Below are 18,621 nucleotides of genomic sequence, written 5' to 3' on the forward strand. Positions count from 1 at the left end.
TGCCTTTTCCTCATTGTGTTTCAACTTGTCTATGCAAAGCAGCTGTTTTGACATATGCATTATATATGCTCAGTCTTGCACAATTCTAATGCTCATCTTCTCCTTTATCTCCTAAGCATGCAATAATCTGCAGTGATTCCTTTCAGCAATCTTAATGAATGTCTTAGGCTACATTATGTTTAACTCTAACTTGGAAAAAGTTGTCACAGTTCAATGTGTCATTTGTTAATTGCCTTCCCTTCCCTATGTTCACAATATAGGAATCCAGTTCCTTTAAGAACCTGGTTACAAGCGCAGTCATAAAATACATTACTTGTTATAATAAGTCCTTAGAGGGCTCACTGCTTTTTATATAATGTGCTTGGAAGGAGTTTGGTTTCATGTTAGTTCTGAAATAGCTTAAGAGAATGGTACTGTACCTGCTTGCAGACAACATGCTGTCATTTTCTGCTGCCAGTTATTCTAGCACTATATTACTCAAGATTGCTCTAGATGTCATTTAGCAATACAGGCTTTCTGGAGTCCCCTGCTCACATACAGGGAAGACAAATTAGTGACTGATTGTTCATTACCATGTTTCAAGTGCCCATAACCCTAGAAAGTCATCCTTGTTTAACGAGTTTCCCAAATATTCCTTCTTCATATGACTTTGATGCTGAAAATATGTGTTCTCTATGAAAAACAGAACTTCATTATATGAAGCATGGTCATGTTTTTACTCAATAAGCAACATATGGTGAACAGTGATGTATTTGTGCAGAAAAAAAATGTGAACCACCATACAAAAAAAAAAGAACTGAGATATTTGAAACTAAAAATTCAGTAGAATTTTCATAGATAAAGTCAATGCAAAACTTATTTGCTAACAGAATGAAGGGCCATGATATCATGTATGTTTAACAGAAAGAATGAAATGTATCAGTTCCGTTGTTTACATAACAATCTTTTTAAATATTTGCAAAACTGTTTCTGCCACTTCTTGAATTTGCTACATGCAAAACTGAAGAAGGGCACATACCACTGGATTAGTGTCTCATATATATATATATATATATATATATATATATATATATATGTATATATATATATATATATATATATGTCTATATATATATCTATATCTATATATATATATATATATATATATATATATATATATATATATACATATATATATATATATAATTATAATGCTAAGCTCCTGGTCTATTGAGATGACACATATGGATTACATTATAGCTGATAAGTTCTGTCTCTGTTCCATTTGGGTTTTCTTTATTACAGCAGACCAGGCTGTCAATATTTTGGAAAACATTGACAAATCTGAAGCATGTGCCATAATATATATATATACATATATATATATATGTATATATATATATATATATATATATATATATATATATATAGATATTTTTTACTTATTTATATATGTGTATATATATTTATGTATATATATATACATATGTAAATATATACATGTATAAATATATATATATATATATATATATATATATATATATCTCCATAGATATTTATATACATACATACAGATAGATAGGTTGCATTTTTTCATCCACAGTGATATTTGATAATGCATGACATGGTTAATCATCATTGCTTGAGTGCGATCTTCACAGATTAAGTTGAAAGGTTGCGTGAGCCAATTGTGCCACGCAGTGTTATACTTAACAACACTATTATACACCAGACACTGTGCTTGTAAATTATCTATATTAACAGCTGTAGCAATAGGAAAACAGTATACACCACTGAGAGGAACAATCAATCGCTCCTTCTCTAAGAAAACATGATGTTCCTATATTGTATGTTGTGCATAATGTTGCAGAAATCCCATGTCCTTTACAAATATATGCTAATGAGAGTTAATTTCTTTTTATAATGAGTTGATCTAGAACTTAAGAACTAGGGAATGACAATAAAAGGGGAGCGAGGGTGTGTTGTTTTCTACAAGAATAGAAAAGAAACAGAAGGTATACAAAAAAAAAAACTTGGAAATATGTTTATGACGGAAATTGGTTAATAGTCCTGTAGAATATGAGTCACTGAAGGACAAATGAAGGGTGGATTGAAACATTCACACCCTGCTGTTTGAGCCCATAAAGATCCATCATGAGGAATATATCTTCTAATTGTCAGATTTCACTGCCTTCACTAGCATCCTGGAGCAATTATTTCCAATGCTGTCAAAAATTATAGTACAGGTTCTATAAGACATGTATAATGCAGAATGGACGGTACATTTTGTAATTTAGTGATTGTATGGCAGTCTATGACAAAGTCATGTATAGAAAATGCTGGCTTGAACATCATGTATCAATTTTCTTAATATCAGCTCAATCGGACAGGTCAACATTGCTTTATACTATGATATCTATGACAGTTGTTATAGTTGTAAAGTACAATGAAACTATTATATGATTTTTATAGGATTAATGTAATCCTTTACATGGTCAGGGATGACCCCTATGGAATTTGAAAACATTTAGCTTTGATAACATGTATTAAAATAAAAGTGAAATGATCATATGGCATGGACAAAGCGCAATATATTTAGCCATTACTGGTCCAAAATGTAACTTTTTATATGGTACCTTGAATCACTGTCACTGCTACAGTTCTCATAAAAGAGAACTAAAAAACAAGTCGGTATAAACATTCCTAATAGAACAGTAAAACCAGCTTATGTTTTGCTGTCACAAGTCTTATAGCAGACATAAAGTGTATTGCCACTTTTCCCATTGTAGATTGTTCTCAAAGTAATGAAACCACTCTGAAGATTCACGTTTAGGGTTACTGATTTATGGACTATAAGTGTTACATATCTAAAAGCCAAGGTTTAAGTTAGGATACTTTATTAAAGATGTCAGATGCTGATGGACCCTGGATTCAGACCTGTAACTAGATTTGTGTATTTATGGGTTGTGTATCACTTTCACCTGGGAGATATTCCCAACATTATGAGACATTTTTAGTTTTCTTATCCATAAAATTCAGAGAATTTCTGCTCTTATCACAGATGGGAGTTTTTCCTTATAGCATTAATGAAATATGTATTACTAGAGGCCATAGGGAACCTTTGATAAATAGAGGATCTTGAGGTTTGTAGAGCTCCCCTGTCTGGTATTTCCGCTGATTTGCTGAAATAAATAACACTTCTTTTGTGAAATGGATTCGAATTTTCTAGTGGAGGCTTGCGTTAGTTTTTTTTTTCCCTTTTTAAGGTTTAAGTGAACACAACTTGAAGTAAGTCATGATTAAAAAGATATTTTAGAGAACACTTTTTAATTTATTTGCTTAAATAGTGTTGAAATATAGCAATCAGTTTTAACTATTATAATCAATATCACTGTTTTTCTTCAGTGAACAGTCAAAAAGGGGTAATTCTGGATTAAAAACATGGTTTTGGTTTTGTGGGGTTTTTCTTAATCTGGGACACCATTATTCATATGTTATGTCTAGTAGTGAACTTCATCCCCAGAGTAAAATAAAAGCCCGTTTACCTTATAAGGCTTAACCAACATGGGGACTTTGGTCACAGCACAGATTGTGCTGCCAAAGATAGGTGAGATGCTAGAAACTATGGGTAGTATGAATAGAAGGGTAGTCAGACATGCCAGTATAATAAGCCAGGAGTAACATATAAGATTCAGGGAGCAGATAGAGACGTGGTCAGGAAGAGGTCTGAGGTCAGAAGCTGGGAGGTAAAGTATAAGGTTCAGGGAGTGAACAGAGAAGTGGTCAGGAAGAGGTCCAAGGTCAGAAGCCGGGAAGTAATATATAAGGTTCAGGGAGCAGACATGGACGTGGTCAGGAAGAGATCTGAGGTCAGAAGCCAAGATCAGAACTCTTACACCAGACAGGAGCCAAAAGCACACTGTGCAAACAGAAAGTACAACTGGAGAAGTTCAGACAGAGCAAGCCCAGTTAAGAAACAGAGCAATCACCAGGAACAAGGCGCATCTGTGAATGCACCTCCCAAAACCAGTGTGGACCCTAGTGCTGAAAGACAACCTGTCAGCAAGTGCACAAGATACATAGCAGAGCATTTTCAAATGCAAAATGCTCTGCACAGCGGAGCCGTGACAAAAACATTCTACATGCAAAAAGCTCTGCACAGCAAAACGTGACAATAGCTATATTCAACTATTATAGGTGAATGGGGTTGTGTTGCGACCTTTAGGGTACCGCGACTGTGACATGCAAGTTGCAAAATTCTGGCTGGCCTCAAGTTTTGTGACTTGCTTGTCACCATCACGGTACCTTAGGGGACCCTATTCACCTGAATGTAGAAGTAGCACAACATATTGTTTGATTTCGTAACCTGTGTCAGGACCAAAGTTGCAGTGTAGCCCTTGCCTAATTCTACATAAAGCACTCCTTCTTCCCGTCATCTCTTTTCAAGCAAGTTTCCAAAATTCCCATAGATTTGAGTTAAGAGGACATGCTTAGCTATCTTTCACCTTCTGGATTGGGGCCCAGAGGACCTTGGTTCCTATGACTGGTTTCAGATTGGTGGAATTCTCTGAAGTCGGACCCTCATTAATCAGAACATCTCATGAATATGCCATAAATGTTGTTGTTACGGACATTCCTTCAAGCTCTGTGTTTAGACACCTGTGCTGCTGGAACATTTTATTTGGTCAGCTATTGGATATTCTAACCTTGGACCAGTCATAAAGATATAGTGCATGGAAGTGCAGAATGAATCCAGTATATGTCTAATAATTCCTTAAAACATTGGTTTAAGATGTAGAGTCTGTTTTAATTAAAATGACTAATCTCTTATGTTGGAAGGTTGCCCATCTGTAAAAAGCTATGGTAAATGTTGTGGTGAGATTATTGGTTTTCTCCCAATTTGAGTGTTGTTTTTACTTCAACTGTTAAGAACAAATAAAGGCAGCAAATACATTTTATAAGTGTTTTTTTTCTCTTTTTTCTTTGTCTCTGGCCAAAATAAAATTACTCTTCACTGCTTAGAACACTTGGCAAGCACAATAGATTGCTGCAGCTGTAATGAAGTATTTGGAATTTTTATTTTATCTTTTTAGAAGCTTATCATGGTCTCATGTGCACACATTATAACATAAACATGCTGAAGACATAGCTACATTCTTAAACTTTTCTTGGTTTTAATGAAAGAAGAAAAGGGTCATTGTGTGTGAAGATCCAGTAGGGTCATTCTGCCCTAAAACCTAGAGCTGGTCTCACTACTAACATTGCTTTGTAAGGGTTTTTAAGTTAGTAATACATAAACACATATGATCAGTGATCAGGCTGGTTCTGTGTTTATTATGAAGGAGTTTTCCAGAGTTTGATTATTCCTGTCAACGGCCATAAATATATCCACCCCCACCCATTATCTCTTTGAAAGGGTAAATGTGGCTAGGGATCACCAAAGACTGAGCAAACATGGAAGGGATCCAGCAACCGCCAATTAAAGATTAAAACATGACTTTTAATAGAAAAATATTGAAAACAGAAAAAGTCCATAATTACAGCATGAGTAGACAAGGTGGTAGTAGACTAAGGGCAGGGGATCTGCCTAAAACGCGTAGACGGACACCTAATCTACTCATGCTGTAATTATGGACTTTTTCTGTTTTTAATGTCTTCCTATTAAAAGTCATGGTTTAATCTTTAATTGGCAGTTGCTGGATCCCTTCCATTTTTGCTCATTGTTTCAACCTGGTTACCGGTCCAGGATTTCCGAGCACCGCTTTTCCTTTTCCTGGTGAGCTGTTCATTTGTTTTGTTGTGTATCACCAAAGACTTTTTTTCTCAGTTTACTTGCATGCACTCTATATAGTACCATAGTTGCCCCATTTACCTCCATAGATCAGCACTGCACAACTTCTAGTATGTTGACAGTTTGCAGGTATTTAGAGCAGAAACTGCTGCAGCACTTCTCCTGTGCTATGGTCTGTTTAAACAGGAGATCAATGGGAGTGCTGAGCTTTGTATCCCCATCAGCCAAATATAAATGGACTGCAGTTTAACCCCTTCACGACCATGGACGGAAAGATCCGTCCTTGTGCCCTGGGCCTTAACGACCAAGGACGGATCTTTCCGTCATGCCGGAATCGCGGCACCGGAGCCTCCGGTGACTGCAATATGTTAACAAAAACCGCAGATTCGGGGAGGAGGGGACCTGTTCCTGACCTTAGGAGGGGTGGTGCCTCCTCCCCGGACCTACGGAGGCTGTGATTGGCTGACGAACGCCGCTCAACCAATCACAGCCACTGTAATGTTCCAGCCATTTAAAATGACTGAAACATTGAAATCCAGCCCTGGCCAGTGCAGCTGTAGCACTGGCCATTGGCTGGAGCTGGGTGACCTCACTGGATCACCCTCCCCCAGCTCCAATGCTCTGATTGGAGAGATCGGCCTTGTGACCGATTTCTCCAATCACAGTGGACCTGTTGCCGGTGACCGCCCCCGTCATCGTCCCTGCAGCACGCCAGCACAGTGAGTGTACACAGTGCAATGGCAGGGCAACAAGCTCCGGTCCCATGCTGTTATGAGACCGGAGCATTGGACCCGGAAGTTGCCACTGCACTGTACGAAAAGCGTCCCGATCCGCCGCCGCTGCCCTCCGCGATCTGCCACCTGTCTCCCCGATCTCCTGCCCGCACCCTCACCCCCACACCTCCCGATCCGCTGCCGCCCTCCATCTGCCACAGTGCCACCGCTCCCCCCAATCTGCTGCCCGGCCCCTCACCTCTGTGCAGCAGATCGGAGGGAGCGGTGGGACTATGACAGATGGAGGAGGACTGGGATCGTGCACCCTGTCCTCCTCCATCTGTCATAGTGCCACCGCTCCCTCCGATCTGCTGCCCGGCCCCTCCCCCTCGTGATCGGTGCTCGCCCCCTCCCCTCCGTGATGTGCTGCTCGCCCCCTCCCCTCCCCTCCGTGATGTGCTGCTCGCCCCCTCCCCTCCCCTCCGTGATGTGCTGCTCGCCCCCTCCCCTCCGTGATGTGCTGCTCGCCCCCTCCCCTCCGTGATGTGCTGCTCGCCCCCTCCCCTCCGTGATGTGCTGCTCGCCCCCTCCCCTCCGTGATGTGCTGCACGCTCCCCCCACCTCTCACCCCCGTGGTCAGCTACCCGCCCCCTCCCCTGTCACCGCCGTGATGTGCACTCCCTCCCCTGTCACCGCCGTGATGTGCGCTCCCTCCCATGTCACCGCCGTGATGTGCGCTCCCTCCCATGTCACCGCCGTGATGTGCGCTCCCTCCCCTGTCACCGCCGTGATGTGCGCTCCCTCCCCTGTCACCATCGTGATGTGCGCTCCCTCCCCTGTCACCGCCGTGATGTGCGCTCCCTCCCCTGTCACCGCCGTGATGTGCGCTCCCTCCCCTGTCACCGCCGTGATGTGCGCTCCCTCCCCTGTCACCGCCGTGATGTGCGCTCCCTCTCCTGTCACCGCCGTGATGTGCGCTCCCTCCCCTGTCACCGCTGTGATGTGCGCTCCCTCCCCTGTCACCGCCGTGATGTGCGCTCCCTCCCCTGTCACCGCCGTGACGTGCGCTCCCTCCCCTGTCACCGCCGTGATGTGCGCTCCCTCCCCTGTCACCGCCGTGATGTGCGCTCCCTCCCCTGTCACCGCCGTGATGTGCGCTCCCTCCCCTGTCACCGCCGTGATGTGCGCTCCCTCCCCTGTCACCGCCGTGATGTGCGCTCCCTCCCCTGTCACCGCCGTGATGTGCGCTCCCTCCCCTGTCACCGCCGTGATCTGCGCTCCCTCCCCTGTCACCCCCGTGATCTGCTGTCCACTCTCCCTCCACCTCTCACCCCTGTGATCTGCGCTCTGCTCACCTGTCTCCCCCGTGATCTGCGCTCTCTCACCTCTCAGCCCCGTGATCTGTGCTCCCTCACCTGTCACCCCGTGATCTGTGCTCCCTCACCTGTCACCCCCGTGATCTGCTGTCCGCTCTCCCTCACCTCTCACCCCCGTGATCTGTGCTCTGCTCACCTGTCTCCTCCGTGATCTGTGCTCTGCTCACCTGTCTCCTCCGTGATCTGCGCTGCGCTCCCTCCCCCACCTCTCACCCTCCCCGATCTGCTTGCCTCCTTCATCTCCTATGATCCAGCTGCCTAGATCCATCCTGTAGGGTAACTATCCCCAATCTCACCTCCCACTCCCCTTCCCACCCATCCCCCCACCCGCCCCCTCCCCTATCCTCTGCCGCTCCTGCATCCACTGCGCCCTCTCCCATCCGCCCCCACCCTATCCCAGCCGCCGTCTCACAATCACAGATGCTCCCTTTATATGCCGCTGCCCCCCCATCTGCTGCCGCCCCATCTGCCGCCCCCCCCATCTTCCGCTGGTTTTTTTTTTCTATGCCATGGGGGTCTAGTTTCCAAAATGGGGTCACATGTGGGGGAGCTCCACTGTTTCGGCACCTCAGGGGGTCTCCAAACAGCAAGGAATACGCTAATTGTCCCAGACAATTTTGCGTTTGAAACGTCAAATGACACTCCTTGCCTTCCGAGCCCTGCTGTGCGCCCAAACATTTGAGTTCCACCACATATGAGGTATCTGCGTACTCAGGAGAAATTGCACAATACATTTTATGGTGCAATTTTTCCTGATACCCTTGTGAAAAAAAAGCTACCTGGTTGAAGTAACAATTTTGTGGTAAAAAAGTTTTTTTATATTTTCACGGCTCAACTCTATTAACTTTTGTGAAGCCCCCAGAGGCTCAAAGTGCTCAATAAACATCTAGATAAATTCCATGAGGGGTCTAGTTTCCAAAATGGGGTCACATGTGGGGGAGCTATACTGTTTCGGCACCTCAGGGGGTCTCCAAACGCAACATGGAATACGCTAATTATCCCAGACAATTTTGCGTTTGAAACGTCAAATGACGCTCCTTGCCTTCTGAGCCCTGCTGTGCGCCCAAACATTTTATTTATACCACATATGAGGTGTCTGTGTACTCAGGAGAAATTGCACAATACATTTTATGGTGCAATTTTTCCTGATACCCTTGTGAAAAAAAAAGCTACCTGGTTGAAGTAACAATTTTGTGGTAAAAAAAAAATTTTTTATTTTCACAGCTCAACTCTATTAACTTTTGTGAAGCCCCCAGAGGCTCAAAGTGCTCAATAAACATCTAGATAAATTCCATGAGGGGTCTAGTTTCCAAAATGGGGTCACATGTGGGGGAGCTCCACTGTTTCGGTACCTCAGGGGCTCTCCAAACGCAACATGGTGAGGCTAACGATTCTAGCTCATTTTCTGTTCAAAAAAGTCAAATGGCGCTCCTTCCCTTCCGAGTCCTGCCGTGCGCCCAAACAGTGTTTTTTCGCCACATATGAGGTATCTGCGTGTTCAGTAGAAATTGCCCAACAAATTTTGGGGGTTCATTTAATCCTGCTACCCTTGTGCATATGCAATATTTGAGGCTAAATTAACATTTTTGTTGCAAAAAGTAAAATGTTCATTTTTTCCTTCCACATTGCTTTAGTTACTGTGAAGCACCTGAAGGGTTAATAACCTTCTTGAATGTGGTTTTGAGTAGCCTGAGGGGTGCCGTTTTTGGAATGGTGTCACTTTTTGGTGTTCTGTGTCATGTAGACCTTTCAAAATTGCTTCAAATGTGATGTGGTCCCTAAAAAAAGTGGCTTTGTAAATTTTGTTGTAAAAATGAGAAATTGCTCATAAACTTTGAACCCCTATAACTTCCTTAAATTTTTTTTTTTTCTCCCAAAATTGTTCTGATGTAAAATAGACATGTGGGAAATGTTATTTATTAATTATTTTGTGTCATATGTCTCGTTGGTTTTAGAGCATAAAAATTCAAAGTTTGAAAATTACAAAATTTTCAAAATTTTCGCGAAATTTCCGTTTTTTTCACAATGAAATGCAAAAAATATCGGCCTAAATTTACGACTAACATGAAGCCCAATATGTCACGAAAAAACAATCTCAGAATCACCGGGATCCGCTGAAGCGTTCCAGAGTTATAACCTCATAAAGTGACACTGGTCAGAATTGCAAAAAATGGCCTGGTCTTTAGGGTCAAAATAGGCTTGGGGCTGAAGGGGTTAAAGGGAACATGATAGGCCCTCCAATTCATCATCATTCATAGTTCTATGCCTAAATTCCCTGCCTTACCGTGCTATTCACTAATATGAATATTTAAAAAATGACTTAGAAATTTTGCTTCCACTATGATAATTAGGGCCTTGATGGGGCATTCATTCTCCAGACTAGTTGGCACTCTTTCCATGTTATCACGCCTCTGTGATGTCCATGAACCAGCAACACTACTATATCCTGGAAACCTTGCACATACGCGCAGCTCATTTCAGCCCAGTCAGTGGTCCTTTTGAAGCTGGTTGTAGGCTTCCCAGCTTCATTAGTTGCATTATGCATGATATTTTAGCCGTCTTCTGAACCTCCGGTGATGCACAGTGCACCTAATGAAACTGTGAACCATTCACCCTGCTTCTGAGGCACACTGGCACTGCCAAAATGAGCCACACGCAAGAGCAAGATTTCCATTAGCTGGCGGTGACGCTCATTTGAAATCATGTTATCACACCCACAGGGGCGTGATAACGTGGAAAACGACTGACTAGTCTTTGAAACTAACACCCCTGTGACTAAACAAGGCCTTAATTAGCCTAGGAAAGCGAGGGTTATAAGTAGTTTTTTAAAACATTCATATTAGTGAATAGCTTTATACAGGGCTGGTTAGGGAGGGAATTTGGGAATATACGTATGAATGCTGCTTGGTTGGAGGGCATAGAGGACCACACAGGTTCCCTTTAAGGGAAAGCCCTTTTCATGCTGTCCTGCTACATATGTGGCAGTAGAAATCTGCACTTTTTCACAAGGTACAGCCTGGCATAGCTCAATATATGTGCCAAACTCATCAAACATCTCTGTTAGTGCAAACTCAGGGGTACACCAGTGTTCATAAATAGGCCTTAATGTCTTTTTAGTTACCAGCATAACATTCTGGCTCTTTGCATAAATTAATCTCTACATTGCTGTGTAACTATAGATAAATAAACACATCCTCCTGCCCGCAGTCATGAGCCACAAGATCTAAGTTTGGAAGCTGAATTTCATAATGTACATTACCTAAGTTTACAGCACACTTAGTGCTCAGAAGAGATGAGCAAATCTTTCAAAATTCTCATGTCTGCCATTATCCAAAATGTAAATCAGTCTATTTTGCTGGTAACCTTGCACTTTTATTACACTGAATACAACCTAGTGGAGCAAAGTCATTTTGTGTTATATAGCAAGATGTTATCTACCTTCAATAGTTAGTGCATTGAGTTATATGGTTCTCATTCAGCTACCTGCTTAATTTCGGAATCATCTCTCAAGCCAAAAGATAAGTGAGAAAAATTGAATGCTTTGTTCCAAGAAGACTCCCTGACAACTCTGCTACATGGTACATCTTAGTATAATTTTTGCTTCAATATATAAACAGTATATTTATGACTTCAGAAGACTATCTTAACCCGACTATGTCTTTTTACTCACGTGAGGAATAAGAGAATATCACTCCTGATGAACTATACTGCAAAAGAAGAAATCAGAAGCTTTTTCTTTCATGGTAGAAGATCTTAGGGTACGTGCCCACGATCAGGACCCACTGTGTCCTGGACGCGGCAGGTCCTGACCTGCGTGGCCGCGAGTCTCCTTGCAGGAGAATGCAGGAGCATCAGCAGCCCATTCCCAAGATCAATGTTTGGGGCGCTGCAGTCTCTCGCTTGTGTTCTCCCTACAGAGGAATCTTGCGACTTTGCCACAAACAATTGACATGCTGCAAGTCAGAAAGTTGCACCGTAGGTCAGTGTTTGCTACTGGAAATACAAGCACAGTGGGTACGGGATTTCTAGAAATACCATCCACTGTGCTTGTACTGTACATTGAAGCGTTTTGGAAGCAGCTGAAGCATGCTGCGCCCAAAACGCTGTGAAAACTGATTGTGGCTACGCAGCCTTAGACTCTTCCCATAAGGGATGCAAATTTTTGAGCCACGCATCCAGAAGATAACTCTATTTCTGGAAGAGCTCTTGTAAATAGAAGGTATGTTTATGAATCATGATATATTATGGAGGTCAATATAGGAATATGAACATTCCGAGGAAATTGACGGCTAAAACAAGTGAGTTGTTGCATCCATATTGAAAAAAATATAAGTACTGAACCATTAAACAATTTTGACAGAATTCTGGCATAAATTGCTTTAAAGGGAACCTATCATGTTGTATTTTGAAATTAAACAGCCGCCGAAGTGATTAAATTCCACGTATTTGTCTTAAAAAATAATTTGTATGCTTAGGTGATTGCAGTACATACCTTAGGTTTCATTCATAGGGCTGGCACCTTTGTTTAGTACTGTCACTCAAGTTGAGTCATGAATCACAATTTTTTTTAACTTAGTTCTCCAATGCTGAGCTCCACAGATTATGGTCCCATGGTTGTGACATCAACACAGGTTCTTCACCACCACTTCTCCAATGTTGAGCTCTGCCCATTATAGTCACACAGTTGTGATGTGACATCACCACAAGTCCTTCACCACCAGTTTTCCAATGCTGAGCTTTGTCCATTATGGTTACATTTTCCACAGCTCCAGGATGTTATATGTTTTCTTGGGAGTGCTGTGACCATGTGACCATAATGGGTGGAGCTCAGCATTGGAGAAGTGGTGGTGAAGGACCTGTGATGATGTTACAACTATGTGACCGTAATGGTGAGAGCTCAGCATTAGAGAACTGGTGGTGAAGGACCTGTGGTAACGTAGTCAATTACAATGCGGGGTTGTAACTAAGCTAAAAAAAATATTGTAATTGAACTTGAGTGATAGTGACTGAGCCAAGCAAAACCCATATAACTGAAACCTAAAGCCTGCTTTACACGTTGAAATTTCGCATACGATTTCGTATGCATTTTGCAACGCCCCCATCGTATGTGTGGCACGTTCAATTTGTTGAAAGTGCCGCACATACGAGTAACCCCCGTCACTAGTACTTACCCGTCCATATGACCTCGATGTGGGCGGCGAACGTCCACTTCCTGAAGTGGGAGGAACGTTCGGCGTCACATCGACGTCACGCGGCAGCCGACCAATAGAAGCGCAGGGGCGGAGCTGAGCGGGACGTAAACATCCCGCCCACCTCCTTCCTTCCGCATTGTGGGCTGGGAGCCGCAGGACGCTGGTAAGATCTGTTCATCGTTCCCGGGGTGTCACACACTGCAATGTGTGCTACCCTGGGTATGATGAACAATCTGACGTGCAATTCAAGAGACAGGTACGATGTGTATGCGATGAATGTTTTAACGTTCAATCGCAATCGCACGTAGCTGTCACACACTACAATGTACCTTACAATGCCGGATGTGCGTCACTTACGACGTGACCCCGCCGACACATTGTAAGATATATTGCAGCGTGTAAAGCAGGCTTAAGGGCTCATGAGGTGTGACCTCCCGATACATGACAGGTAATGGCTGTCATAATTATTAAATGTCAATGTCAAACTCTGTTAACAGCGCTTTCTTGGATGAGCAAAATTCTAAGTGCCCATTGGTGCCCTATTACACGATCACGGGGAACTTATGGGTTGCTATGTCCGGGTGCCTGTTAAAGACTTCTATGTCTGTCATCCTAAAGCTCCTATGAAATCTAGTCTGTGGATTGGCTTCAAATTAGACCCTGATTTTTACTGTATGCAGTAGTACTATGGTGTTGATGCATATTGTATAAGCCAACAGACGATCGCAGGTTCATGTCCCCTAAGGGGACTAATAAATATAGTAACAAAAATAAAGTTTTAAAAATATGAAAAAACAAACAAAAGAGTTTTAAGAAAAACAAAAAGGTATGATTTTTGAAAGAATGGAAAAGTCAAAAGTGCAAAAATCGAAATGGGTTATGTTGGAAGGTTTAAATTATAAGCTTAAGATGCTTTTCAGTGGTGCTTTACTTGGGAGATTCTCAAAGAGAGTCAGAGAAGTGCAAAACTCATTACTTATGAGCTATAAAACAAAAAACAATCATTAAAAATCTGCAGCACAGATCATACGGAGCTGATAATGCAGGCACAAGGGTCTGTTTGATCCAGAAACAGCTGCTAAACTTTATCTGAAGTAGTGAATATTGGGTCTAAAAGTGAATGAAAACCTGAAAAAGAAAAGAAAATATGTTAGTCTGTTCACCACCTGGCTGCTTAAGCTCAATAGGACTTAAAAAACCCCACAAAGGGATGTTCAGGTCACCATATATTTGGAGATGAGCAAATCCGATATTCAATGTTCAGGGTTTGTACTCAACACAAACTTTTCCAAAAAACAGAGTTCAGTTTCGGAGTCTGGGTGATTTATATGTGCATACCACTCAAGTGAGCATCATTGTGCTCCAGTATGCTTGATGTTCGCCCCAGTCTGAGCCGCTTGCAATGTTTGAATGGCTCGCACCCGGGATAAAATCACCATGATCAGATGTAGTGTCTACATGCATAAAAAGAGAATAATCTGCCAACCCTCCACCGGAGGTGATCTCTTTATGGCTGGCTACATATGGGTGGAGACCCGAACTGCCAATCACTGATTTTAAATGAAGTTCAGGTCAAGTCCTGGTCCAAAAACAGAACATTATTAAATGTTTGGCTGAATTCCCAGAACCTAAACTTCCATCATCTCTACTTATATTGTGTTCTTGTGTCAATTAAATATTACACCTGTCCTTTCAGCTCTCACGGTGGAGAAATTCCCCACTTGTTGTGCTGCTATCGTGATGTAAGACAAGCTTTATTGTTTTTTGGATATTTATGCTATTAGTGCATGTATCTGGTTACTTAGTGATCTTGATGTGTAATGCAGACTGTTGAAGGTTTTACTACCTTCTAGTGATAATATCTGATAATGATAATATATAGTGATAAATAGTGATGAATTCATACAGTGCAAAAAGGTAAATGTGGACTCATAATACTAGCCTCAACAGTAAAAATAATAATGAATAGCAATTATAGAGTACAGTAAATAGAATGTAAGGACAGACTAGAGGAGAAAAAGCAATGAGGATAGCATATTTCTGAGCACATTTATTTCATATGGAGGTTCATTTCTCTAAATTTTACATTTTTTTAAAAATCCAATTTACAAAATTTGTCATTTTGTATTCTTGTTGTTGATTTTTGAAGGTATAATTTAACCCACGTCTATAGGTCTTCCTAATGCTATAATTGGCTTATGCAGCATTTATCTAGCATTACTGTGAAACTCATCTCATGAGAGCTTAAAGTGAACCTGTCACCAGGATATTCCCATGTAAACTGCAGCCGCCACCAGTAAGCCTGTATATACAATGTTCTACAATAATAAAGTAAGAAATGGCATACATAAATTCTGCATAACGATAGTGAATAGTCAGCACAATATAATATATTATGCAGAATAGGGACCACGGATTAAGACCAAATCGCTAATACAATGGGACAAAAAAAGGAGGAACAAGAGGCGATCAATTAGGTCTATTTATTTTTATTGTGAATAAAAGTGCGGACAGGTGGGGGGAGTCAGACCCGGTATACATCACTACAGTCAACATGCACCAATTGTGCAAAGCATTGTAAAAAAGTCAAGATTGTGAATACATATGCACCATCAAAGTTACAATACAATCTGCATAGGGTAAAAAATTCATCAGATATCCCTTACTGATTTATTGGGACTCGCTCATCCATACATGCACATATAGAGAGCACAGTATTGCAGTTTATTGGAGATCACATGAACTACTCCAAGTACAAATATGAACCTGTACCAAGGTAACTCTAATTGTCCTCTCTATATACGCATGGGGACCAAAAAAATCCAGACATAATTCCAAGCGCAGAGCACGGAGCAGTTCATGAAGATAACACAGTTCTCTAGTTAGTGGGCAGAAATTACATGCCTAAAAAATTAGGCTTCCATGGATTTCTATGAGGGTGGTGATAATAAGAGCAATTGCTTGATATCCATGAATCATATGAAACGCTCCAGGCTCAGATCACCATGTATATGGGGGTCATTGAGACCTATATTGATGCCCTTTGGTATAGTGATCTATGAATTATAGTCTCGTATTTCTGGCCATGTGTTCCTGTGTTCTGAGCCTGGAGCGTTTCATATGATTCATGGATATCAAGCAATTGCTCTTATTATCACCACCCTCATAGAAATCCATGGAAGCCTAATTTTTTAGGCATGTAATTTCTGCCCACTAACTAGAGAACTGTGTTATCTTCATGAACTGCTCCGTGCTCTGCGCTTGGAATTATGTCTGGATTTTTTTGGTCCCCATGCGTATATAGAGAGGACAATTAGAGTTACCTTGGTACAGGTTCATATTTGTACTTGGAGTAGTTCATGTGATCTCCAATAAACTGCAGTACTGTGCTCTCTATATGTGCATGTATGGATGAGCGAGTCCCAATAAATCAGTAAGGGATATCTGATGAATTTTTTACCCTATGCAGATTGTATTGTAACTTTGATGGTGCATATGTATTCACAATCTTGACTTTTTTACAATGCTTTGCACAATTGGTGCATGTTGACTGTAGTGATGTATACCGGGTCTGACTCCCCCCACCTGTCCGCACTTTTATTCACAATAAAAATAAATAGACCTAATTGATCGCCTCTTGTTCCTCCTTTTTTGTCCCATTGTATTAGCGATTTGGTCTTAATCCGTGGTCCCTATTCTGCATAATATATTATATTGTGCTGACTATTCACTATCGTTATGCAGAATTTATGTATGCCATTTCTTACTTTACTGTTTTTTGCTGTGTTTTGCACAGATTGTGGTGTCTTCGTAATGGACTACAAAGCCATGGAAACTTCATGGCTTGATCAAGCCGAACAGGTGTTTGGGCAGTCTCAAACGGATATAATTTGTAGTGAACCTAATACGGATCTTCTTTTCTCCGAAATCGTCACCTTGATCAGCAAACGTACTCGTTTGTGGTGGAGTAGATTACTTTTGGAGAAATATGTGAACAATAAACTCATACCAAGGGGTCTTAGGATTCGAGTAACGCCATCATTTGTGGTTGATGACCAAGATTTCATCTCTAAATGGGAGGACTTCTGCAATGTCTGTTCTGCTAATCTTATGCGGCTCCTTATTGAATTTAACACTAATAACATTGCCAAGATTGATCTTATGATTGATCAGAAGCAGGTTGCCTTCCGCGCTGAGTGTCCTCCTGACCGTGCTGAGAAATACGACTCTGAGGCTAAGAAAAAGGTAGAATCATTGGTCAAGCAAATCAGAGATGTTCATCTAAAAAAATTCAAGCGTGATCAAAAAGATGCTGCTGATAATAAAATGTATTTTTGGCGCAAATCTCGAACGGATCAAGATGGAGGTAGACGTCCATCAGCTCAATCTAATATTCAATCTTTGAGTGAATTATCCGATACTTCTGACTCTAGCACAAGATCTGGAACCACATATGGGACCGGTGGCCGTCCACGATACCAAAATCAATGGAATAAGAAATCTAAGGGATTTAATCAAACTAATGATAACAAGGTGATTAACCTTAGTTCACATACATTTAGTGAAGCTGATTTGTCCCTGTTGGCCAAAGGTTTGTCATTCTCCCCTGTGGCTGGATTTCAGACCTTTTCTGCCATTAAAGATCTTCATAATTTTGCTAGAGCATTATTGTTTAAACGACATTTTTTTGATGAAACATCTCGCCTGTTATTTCCCGCAGAAAAAGAACAAGCGGCCCTAGCCACATTGTCCGAATTAGAATTGGAACATAAAGCGGGAGAGGGAGGTAAGATACCAGCTTGTATCAAACCTTGTTCAAAAAAATCCATTCCCCTCTCCTCCTGCACAAATATTGATTTATTTGTGCAGGTGGTGACTAAAGAATTCGAAAAATTGCCTAGCACGATCAGGAACGATAATCTTTCTAGGGCTGAACGCATACGCCTTAAGGAGTTGCAGCAGATATCAGACGTGACTATAAAGCCGGCCGACAAGGGGGGTAACATCGTCATTTGGCCTATATCTGCTTATGAGAGGGAGGCATTTCGCCAATTGCGTGATAAAACATGCTATCAGAAGTTAACATTCAATCCCCTCTCTAAATACATTGATGAACTCAAGTGTATTTTATTACATGCCCAAAATGACGGTGTTATCTCTCCCGAGTTGGCATCGGCGCTAATTACACCTGAACCTAGGATTGCAACTCTTTATTTGTTACCGAAGTTGCATAAAAATGCATCTGTGCCCCCTGGTCGTCCCATTATTTCCGGGAACGGTAATTTCTTGGAAAACATCAACAGATGGCTTGACTATCATCTCCAGCCTCTTGTAAGGAATCTTCCTTCCTATATTCAGGATACTGGAGAGTTTCTCAAACGGATTGATGGTCTATATATTGGCAGTGATTCATTGTTGGTATGCTGTGATGTAGAGTCACTGTATACCAGCATCCGACATGCCGACGGAATCGAGGCAGTGAAATTTTATCTCAATACAACGCAACTGTCTCCACAATTTGTTGAGTTGTTGTTGCGACTGTTGGAGTTCTCTCTAACACATAATTTTTT

The 18,621-nt window shown here is 41.7% G+C and overlaps 1 protein-coding gene across 4 annotated transcripts in view; it reads left to right on the forward strand.

Annotated features, from left to right (window-relative positions):
* ZNF385D (zinc finger protein 385D) overlaps nt 1–18,621 on the forward strand; it is a 461,666-nt gene that overhangs the window by 241 nt on the left and 442,804 nt on the right. The gene's annotated exons all lie outside the window — the stretch shown is intronic.

Source organism: Anomaloglossus baeobatrachus, chromosome 6 (assembly GCF_048569485.1).
Source record: "Anomaloglossus baeobatrachus isolate aAnoBae1 chromosome 6, aAnoBae1.hap1, whole genome shotgun sequence".
NCBI lineage: Eukaryota > Metazoa > Chordata > Amphibia > Anura > Aromobatidae > Anomaloglossus > Anomaloglossus baeobatrachus.